At 38.2% G+C, this 10,442-nt stretch overlaps 1 pseudogene across 1 annotated transcript; it reads right to left on the bottom strand.

The window, feature by feature from the left end:
* Positions 1-1,616: 1,616 nt before the first annotated feature.
* On the bottom strand, positions 1,617-2,667 carry LOC308491078 (bifunctional methylenetetrahydrofolate dehydrogenase/cyclohydrolase, mitochondrial-like; annotated as a pseudogene). The gene has a single exon. The product of its transcript is annotated as a bifunctional methylenetetrahydrofolate dehydrogenase/cyclohydrolase, mitochondrial-like (transcript).
* Positions 2,668-10,442: the final 7,775 nt, after the last annotated feature.

Consider the following 10,442-nt stretch of genomic DNA (forward strand, 5'->3'; position numbering starts at 1 on the left):
CTTATATTCTTGAGTTTGCATTTCTTGCTTATTGATTTGCTGGTGTTCTGTTTGATCTTTCCTGCATTTACTATCTCTTATGTCAGAGTTATTTACAATCTCTTAATTGTTTATCAGTCAAAAGTGTTTTATTTAAAAAGAAGGAAAGAAAGAAAAAAAAGAAAGAAAGGAAAATCCTTTAATCAGAAAGTCTGATTAAATTCAATATTAGCTCAAGCTCTCAGAAACCTATCAGAGAAAATCAACAGGTGCTTCAGAGAAAAGCAGGCAGCTGCTGACAATTCACTTGTGGAAAAGTAAGTGGCATACTTATACAAGCTGCCTTAATGAATATGAAGCCCAAGTTTTTTGTTTTTTTTTTCCAAAAATAGGTTTCAAGATCTACCAAAGAAAGCATATATACACTTCCACAGTACAAAAATTTAACAATGAAGTTTATGAAGTTTAGGATTGCAGTGAAGTTTATTAAGTTTATGAAGTTTAGAATTGAAGTTTAGGAAAAACCAAATATGACAATACATACAAATTATTTATAAAACAAGCCTTTCAAGCCTTGCATTCTATTTATTCCCATATGGAGAGACTTCATGAATGGTAACACACATAAGACAAAGGCTAATAGCACATGGAAAACTAGACATTTTTCCAATGACCAAGCCATAAAATGACAATTCAGGATACTAATAACATGTAGTTTTTCTTCTGGTTATCAGTCAATAAGTATAAAATTAGGGTAAATTTTTTTCTATTCAATCATTTCTTCCTTTTTACCTTTTCCCTAATTTTCTCTAGCAACATTTTCTCTTTGGTTTGACCAGTTGAACTCAGAAAGTTTGGAATTTAGAGTATCAACTCTTATTGGAATAACACTTGGGAAATGCAATCCTAGAAAAGGCAAATTGTAACTGAATTGGTCTGGCAAAGTTAAGTAGCCATTTTCAATGTGACACTGTCCCCCATGTTAAACATGAGGATAATGGCTTATCTTATGGCTAGATCACATGATCCAGTATGATACTGGCATGTTCCATGGTGAGGAGCTGCAGAGCTATGTGCCCAAACACCCACCCATTTAAGCTTTCAATAAATGCAAAGTGTCGTGCGGGGTGTCCGGCAAGGCAGCCTGCGGGGTCTCTGCTCCCGCTCCCCACATAAGAACGCAGGACATGGTGAGGCCAAAAAGGAACATCCACGGAGCCATAGGTAGGGAAGTCATACCACTATGGACTCATTGAAGGGTTTACACGACGTGTGACCTGCTGTCCGCTTTGCTGCCAACTGACCAACTCTCCTCGACTCTCCTTACTCTCCTTTAGTCTCCTCCTTCACTCTCCTCGGCTCCCCTCCATAGCCGCGGCAGTTATATCAGTGGCCAATGGCTTAATGGCTACAGCTGATGGCCAACCAGCCACAGCTGACGGCCATCCACTATCTGAGCCAGCACCTCTCCACATGAGGCCGAGAGCCTGGAAACTGCTTTCTGGGGCTCTGTCCCCACACAAAGCATCATTTAAAAGCATTTCAGTAGAATAAATAAAAAAACATTGGATTTCTATTGGCCTGTTTTCCTCTTGAACTGGCATGGATTATTGTTCACAACACAGAAGACACAACAGTTAATTAGTTTCCATTCCAAGCTCCTTAGATTTCAGTATTTCCCAATCTTCAAGTTCCAGAACCTTTTTTGCAGTGATAATGGCACTCTTAATTAGCATTGCCACTGTCATGGGACCATTACCCCCAGGGACTGGAGTGACCTAACCAGATTTCTTCCTGACTCCTTCAAAATCCACATCTCCAACCAACTTGGGTTTAGCAGTGATAGGATCTTGCATTCTATTTATTCCCATATCAATGACTACTGCTCCTTTCTTGATCATATCTGCTGTGATCAGATTTGGAACGCTTGCAGAGGAAGCCACAGGGTCTACAAGAATTGTATGTTTCTTCAGCTGCTCTTTGGAAGTGTATTGAGGAGATATGTTAACAGTGGCATCACCTCCAGGACATTCCTGCACCCCATTTGTGTGTAGTAACATTGCAATGGGCATTCTAACTTTTTTTGTCCTTTCAGATACAACCACATTCTTCCTTAGGATTAGAATGCCAGGTTGCTTAATTATTTCCCACACACCCCATGGAGTAGCCAGTAATATGGAATACTGGTCCAAACACATTCACTCTACATTAATTACATGAAAGCCATCAATATCCTTGTCTGGAGAAACAGTATCACAGATTTGTCTCATCAGTATGCTCTGGAAGAGGCAGGTGAACAAGGAGACCATCTATATTGCCATCATTATATAGTTTATTGATAAAATTCAACAGTTCTTCACCTGCAATTGAAGCTAGTTTCACAATTTTCTCACTGTTGATTCCCACATCTGCAGCAGCACTGGTTTTGTTGAGGACATAGGAATGATTTGCAGGATTCTCTCCAACCAGAACCATGCTCAGGTCTGGCTGTTTGTTGTCTGATGCCACCCACTCTTCCACCTCCTGCCACACTTCCTGCTTGATCTGCTGGGCATGTTTCCTTCCAGAAATGAAAACAGTTTCATTTCAAACTTCTGAGAGGTAGAAGAGACGATGGTGGTCGTGGCAGTTTTGTGCAGGCCAGAGCAGCTTGGTTGTGAATGTAGACACCAGGGGAGCAGTAGCCATGACCCACACCGGTGTTTGTGCTGAGAGAGCTCTTATTTCTTTATTTTAAATATTTAAAAAATTGAAGATTAGCATAGATACAGTAAAATGTAGTACTAGTACACTAATCTGAAGTGTACAGCTTGATGAAATTTTAAAAACGTGTACATCCATGTAACCACCACCAAGATTAAGAACCTATAAGGTTCACTCATTCATCTTCCCAGTTTATCTCCATCTACACCCGGAATTAACCACCACCCTGACTTCCATCACCATATGTTAGCTTGCCTATTCTTCAACTTCATATAAATGAAATTACACTGCTACCACTCTTGTGTCTGGCTTTTTTTTGCTCAACATTATGTCTGTGATGTTCATCCGTTTTATGGGTACCAGTAGATTATTCTTTTCTATTGCTGTGTAGTATTATAATGTAAAAATAAGCCACAATTTATTTATCCATTCTCTTGTTGATGGGACAGCCACATTCTTAAATAACATTTTGGTAAACTTTATTATCTACACTGTTCCATATATCCTTGCACAGTATTAAAAAAACTTTCTAGATTCTTTCATCGTTTTCCAGATATATCTAACTCAGCGAATTTGGACCACCCTTTGCAGTAAATAGTCACAGAATTTGACCTAAGTATGTATCTTCTCACTTGTGAGATAAAGCATCATTTTTTCTTCTTTTTATTCTGGTGACCTTGAGATACTGAGGCTTAAATATACTTTCTTAAAGTTCCATAGACAGCTGGGGAAAAGTTGTGGTCAGCAAGGACAGAAAAACTGTCAAAAGCTGGTTTGAATATCTTCAACATTTATTTATTAACTATATTTCAGGTAACATTTTTTTCTTGCCATGAAGAGTTTAAGGTGATGTGGGATATTTGAAATGGAGGAATTTATGTAAATTTTAAGAGATTAAGCAATTCACTATCATTTCCTGTGATCACTTGAGACAGACAGCAAAGAAGCCAAAGGTTTGACAGCTGGTAAAACAGGTTTGCTGATGGCAGAAATGGGCAGACACTGCCTTATTTTCTTTGGAAGCCATTTGTCACTGTCAGGCACAGAGTGGCCTCTCATTTAGCACTGTTCAAACAAGAACACAGTTTGCATCCTGACATTTCTGTAAAACAGACAAGTTTCATTTATCACCACAGAAATTTTCAAGCTTAACATACTCTGTTGTAAAGGTGACTTGAGTTTTTTAAAAGTGGCTTTGTTAGGTCATCAAAATGGCGGCGTGAGGTGAGCCTCTGGAAATCTTCCCAAGGATTTACAACAAATTAAACAGCTATAACTCCACAAAGGACTCCCTGCACAGCAGACAGACAAGACAAAGAGGCTCACTACTGAATTCAACTAAAGGTGGGAAAATTGCGCGAGCAGGGGAGGAGGGAAGGGAGAAGTGCAGAGACGGAGCCACGCGGGCGCAGGATGCAGACCTAGCTCAATGCTCCGAGCTTGCTGCATCCTGAAACTACTGCTGATGTGGGAGAGGGAAGAACTCGGACTACTAGGGCTCCGATTATGGCCCACAGGGCTGAGGGGACAGCACATAACATGGCTGAACTCAACGCTCATGGCAGAGACCTCGGAGAAAGACTGAGGGAAGAAGGCTGAAAACGGTGGTTTAAGCACTCACTGCCACAGAGAATGGAAGCATTAGGCACTGAGACTATCCGCCCCCTCCCTACCCACCCATAGCTCGCCCTACCCCCACCTGCCCAGCGCTAGAAGAAGAACAGCAGCAATGTCAGATCAAAAGAACAGAATATTTGCAGTTCTGAGAACTGTGGTCCACAGACTCAGATTTGCAGCCCAACTAGTTCCAGCTAAGGGGAGGGAGCTGTGGAAGCAGGATCCGTGGTGGTGGTGGTTGCCGCCATTGCTCTGGGCAACCTCTCACAACTCACCCTGCCCCTGTCCCCACCTATCTGGGTGGATCCCTGCAGGAGTACACAGAACTGCTGCAACACACAGGCTCTGAATCTGGTGCAGGACGAGCTTTGGAACTTCAATAGTTCTCTGCATCCCCCAAAAGATGCGGCGCCTTATGACCTACGTGAATTCTTAACAGAGGAGAAGCCTGCCTTCTAGGGAATCCCCCCACTGTGTGAGAAGCTGAAATAGTGCAGAGAAAACATAACACTACAGTGTGAGAGAGAAAAAAGGGCTGCAGCCAGAGAGAAAATAAAACATTCTACCAACACGTACTGGAAAACAAAAGAAAGACCTCTTCCTATCAACCTGTTGCAGAATCCACCCCTTTAGATGTCTAGGCAGAGAAATAATATATCACTAATTGCCATGAATAACCAAGGCAACAGGACAGCTCAGAAAGAAAGTGAAAAGTCTCCAGAAAATGAAGTTAAAGATATGGAAATATGTGACTTAAGTGACAGAGAACTCAAGATTGTAGTTCTGAAAAAAATCAATGAGTGCTTGCTTCGGCAGCACATATACCAAAATTGGATCAATACAGAGAAGATTAGCATGGCCCCTGCACAAGGATGACACGCAAATTTGTAAAGCGTTCCATATTTTTTTTTTTTAAAGAAAAAAAATCAACGAGATGCAAGAAAATACAGAAAGGCAGATTAATGAACTCGGAAACACAATCAAATAACAACAGGAGAATTTTACGAAAGTGATTAAAATTTTAAAAAAGAACCAAATAGAATTTCTGGAGATCAAGAACTCAATAAAGAAATTAACAACGAAATGGTCAGTTTAGGAAGTAGAGTTGACCAGATGGAGGAAAGAATCAGTGACATCAAAGATAGATAACGGAAAAAGACATGGAAGAAAAGAGATGGAAGAAGAAATAGACTTGAGACTTAAAAGAAATGAAAGAACTCTAAACGTATATCTGACTCCATCAAAAAGAGCAATATAAGAATAATGGGTATACCAGAAGAAGAAAGAGAGAAGGGAACAAACAGTATATTCAAACAAATAGTCGATGAGAACTTCCCAAACTTGTGGAAAGAACTGGATCCTCGAATCCAAGAAGCAAATAGAACACCTAATTACCTCAATCCCAACAGGCCTTCACCAAGGCACATTGTATTGAAGCTGTCTAAAATCAATGACAAAGAAAGAATCCTCAAGGCAGTCAGGGAAAAGAAGACGGTAACTTACAAAGGAAAGCCCATTAGATTATCATCAGATTTTTCAGCAGAAACTCTACAAGCTAGGAGGGAATGGAAAAAAATATTCAAACTATTGAAAGAGAGAAATTATGAGCCAAGAATAATATATCCAGCAAAGATCTCCTTTAGATATGAATGAGAAATAAAGACCTTTCCAGACATCCAGAAGCTGAGGGAATTTTCTAATATATGACCTGCACTACAATAAATACTAAAGGAGGCTATTCGACACCATCAACAGGCAAAACTTGTGGCAACCGAGACATAAAACAGGGGAGTGTAAAGGACTGAACTGGAATATGGGAATAGAAAAAGTAAGTGTACTGAAGAAACTGGAATACTCTAAATATCAAACTGTCTTTTACATAAACTTAAGGGTAACCACTCAAAAATCATCCAGAACTGAAATATACACTGTAATAAAAGAAGAAACAGAGGGAAACATCATAGAATACCACCACAAAGAAATAATAGAGAACAACAAAAAGGCAAAGAAACAATGGAGACACAGCCTTACCAGAAAACTAGAGATAGAATGACAGAAAATCCTCACATATCAATAATCACCCTAAATGTAAATGGACTGAACTCACGAATAAAAAGGCACAGAGTAGCAGATTGGATCAAAAAACTAAACCCAACCATATGCTGTCTACAAGAGACACATCTCAGCTACAAGGACAAGCATAGACTCAAAGTGAACGGGTGGAAATTGACACTCCAAGCAAATGGTACCCAGAGAAAATCAGGTGTAGCCATAATGATTTCCGATGAAACAGACTTCAGGGTGAAAAAGATAACAAGAGACAAAGATGGACATTTCATAATGGTAAAGGGGACTATACAACAAGAAGACATAACAGTCATCAATATTTATGCTCCCAATCAGGGAGCATCGAAATATACCAAGCAACTTCTAACAGAACTAAAGGGAGAAATTGACCAAAACACAATTATACTAGGGGACTTAAATACATCATTGACAGCTATGGATAGATCATCCAAACAGAAGATAAATAACGAAATAGCAGCCCTAAATGACACATAGATGAAATGGACATCATTGACATATATAGAGCACTTCATCCTAAAACATCAGAGTATACATTCTTTTCTAGTGTACATGGAACATTCTCAAGGATAGACCATATATTGGGACACAAAATCAGCTTCAGCAAATTTAAGAAGATGGAAATTATACCAAGCATATTCTCTGATCACAATGCTTTGAAATTGGATATCAACTACAAAAAGAAAGCAGGAAAAAACACAAATACATGGACATTAAACAACATACTTTTAAAGAACGACTGGGTCAAAGAAGAAATTAGAAGAGAGCTCAAAAGATACATAGAAACAAATGACAATGAAAATACATCCCACCATAATGTTTGGGATGCCGGGAAAGCAGTTTTAAGAGGGACATTTATATCATTACAGGCCTATCTCAAGAAACAAGAAAAATCCCAAATAAATAACCTCATGATACACCTTAAAGAACTAGAAAAACAAGAACAAGCGAAACCCAAGGTCAGCAGAAGAAAGGAAATAACAAAAATCAGAGCAGAACTAAATGAAATAGAGAACAAAAAGACAAGAGAAAAAATTAATGTGACAAAGAGCTGTTTCTTTGAAAAGATTAACAAAATCGACAAACCCTTGGCTAGACTAACTAAGATAAAAAGAGAGAAGACACTAATTTACAAAATCAGAAATGAAAAAGGGGAAGTTATCACGGAAACTACAGAAATACAAAGGATTATCTAAGAATACTATGAAGGACTATATGCCACCAAATTTAAAAACTTAGAAGAAATGGACAAGTTCTTAGAAACATACAGCCTTCCAAGGCTGAATCATGAAGAACTGGAAAATCAAAACAGGTCTATCACCAGTAACGAAATTGAATCAGTCATCAAAAACCTTCCCAAAGTCAAAAGTCCTGGACCAGATGGCTTCACCAGTGAATTCTACCAAACCTTCAAAGAGGATCTAATACCAATCCTGCTCAAACTCTTCCAAAAAATTGAAGAAGAGTCAGTACTCCCTAACTCATTTTATGAGGCCAACATTACCCTGATACCAAAACCTGGTAACACAAAAAAAGAAAACTACAGACCTATATCTCTGATGAATACAGATGCTAAAATCCTAAACAAAATTCTAGCAAATCGAATACAACAATGCATTAAAAAGATTATTCATCACGACCAAGTGGGGTTCATCCCCGGGGCACAAGGATGGTTCAACATTCGCAAATCCATCAATGTGATACATCACATAAACAAAATAAAGGACAAAAATCATATGATTCTATCAATTGATGCAGAAAAAGCATTTGATAAGATACTACATCCATTTATGATTAAAACACTTACTAAAATTGGTATAGAAGGAAAATACCTCAACATAATAAAGGTCATATACGACAAGCCCTCAGCTAATCTCATAATTAATGGTGAAAAACTGAAGCCCTTTTCTCTACGTTCAGGAACACGACAAGGTTGTCCCCTGTCACCTCTGCTTTTCAACATAGTGTTGGAAGTCCTTGCCAGAGCAATCAGGCAAGATAAACAAATAAAAGGCATCCAAATTGGGAATGAAGAAGTTAAATTGTCATTCTTTGCAGATGACATGATGCTATATATAGAAAACCCTAAAGACTCCACCAAAAAGCTATTAGAAACAATCAATGAATACAGTAAATATTCTGGGTACAAAATCAACGTACAAAAGTCCATTGTTTTCCTATATACCAGCAATGAAATCTCAGAAGAAGAAATAGAAAAAACTATTCCTTTTGCAATTGCAGCAAAAAGAATAAAATACCTAGGAATAAACTTAACCAAGGATGTGAAGGATTTATATGCTGAAAACTATAAGACATTTTTGAAAGAAATTGAAGAAGACACAAAGAAATGGAAAGACATTCCGTGCTCATGGATTGGAAGAATCAACATAGTTAAAATGGCCATATTACCCAAAGCCATATACAGATTTAATGCAATACCCATCAAAGTCCCAATGGCATTTTTTAAAGAAATAGAACAAAAAATCATCAGAATTGTTTGGAACCACAAAAGACCCCGAATAGCCAAAGCAATATTAAAAAAAAAAAGAACAATACTGGAGGTATCACACTCCCTGATTTTTGCTTGTACTACAGGGCTACAATAATCAAAACAGCTTGGTATTGGCGGAAAAACAGACACATAGATCAATGGAATAGAATTGAGAACCCAGAAATAAAACCACATAAATATGGACAGATAATTTTTGACAAAGAAGCTAAAAACATACAATGGAGGAAAGACAGCCCCTTCAATAAATGGTGCTGGCAGAATTGGATAGCTACGTGCAAAAGAATAAAACTGGACTGCTATCTGTCACCATGTACCAAAATTAATTCAAAATGGATCAAAGACTTAAGCATAAGACTTGAAACAATAAACTGCATAGAAGAAAACATAGGTACTAAACTTATGGACCTTGGGTTCAAAGAGCATTTTATGAATTTGACTGCAAAGGCAATGGAAGTAAAAACTAAAATAAACAAATGGGATTATATGAAACTGAAAAGCTTCTGCACAGCAAAAGAAACTATTGACAAAATACTGAGGCAACGAACTGAGTGGGAGAACATTTTCGCAAACAGTGCCTCTGATAAGGCGCTAATATCCAAAATATACAAGGAACTCATGAAACTCAACGACAAAAAACAAACAACCCAATTTAAAAATGGACAGAGGACCTGAAGAGACATTTCTCCAAGGAGGATATACAAATGGTAAATAGACATATGAAAAAATGCTGAACATCGCTAATCATCAGAGAAATGCAAATGAAAACCACAATGAGATATCACCTCACCCCAGTCCGAATGGCTTTCATCAACAAGACAAATAGTAACAAGTGTTGGAGAGGCTGTGGAGACAAAGGAACCCTCATACACTGTTGGTGGGAATGCAGACTGGTGCAGCTGCTATGGAAGGCAGTGTAGAGGTTCCTCAAGAAATTACGAATAGAATTACCATACGACCCAGCAATTGCTCTCCTGGGTATCTACCCAAAAAATCTGAAAGCATTTCTCTATAGAGACACGTGTACTCCAATGTTCATTGCAGCTTTGTTTACGGTGGCCAAGACATGGAAACAACCAAAATGTCCTTCGATAGATGAATGGATAAAGAAGTTGTGGTACATTATACACAATGGAATACTATTCCGCGTTAAGGAAAGATGATATAGGAGCATTTGTGACAACATGGATGGATCTTGAGAGTATAATGCTAAGTGAAATAAGTCAGACAGATAAAGCAGAGAACCATATGATTTCACTGATATGTTATATATAAACCAAAAACAACAAAAGAACAAGACAAACAAATGAGAAACAAAAACTCATAGACACAGACAGTAATTTAGTGGTTACTAGTGGGTAAGGGGGTGGGGGGTGGGTGATGAGGGTAAGGGGGATCAAATACATGGTGATGGAAGGTGAACTGACTCTGGGTGGTGAACACACAATGGGATTTATAGATGATATAATACAGAATTGTACACCTGAAATCTATGTAAATTTACCAACAATTGTCACCCCAATAAATCTAATTAAAAAAAAAAAAGAAC

Source organism: Rhinolophus hipposideros (assembly GCF_964194185.1).
Source record: "Rhinolophus hipposideros genome assembly, chromosome: 22".
Lineage (NCBI taxonomy): Eukaryota > Metazoa > Chordata > Mammalia > Chiroptera > Rhinolophidae > Rhinolophus > Rhinolophus hipposideros.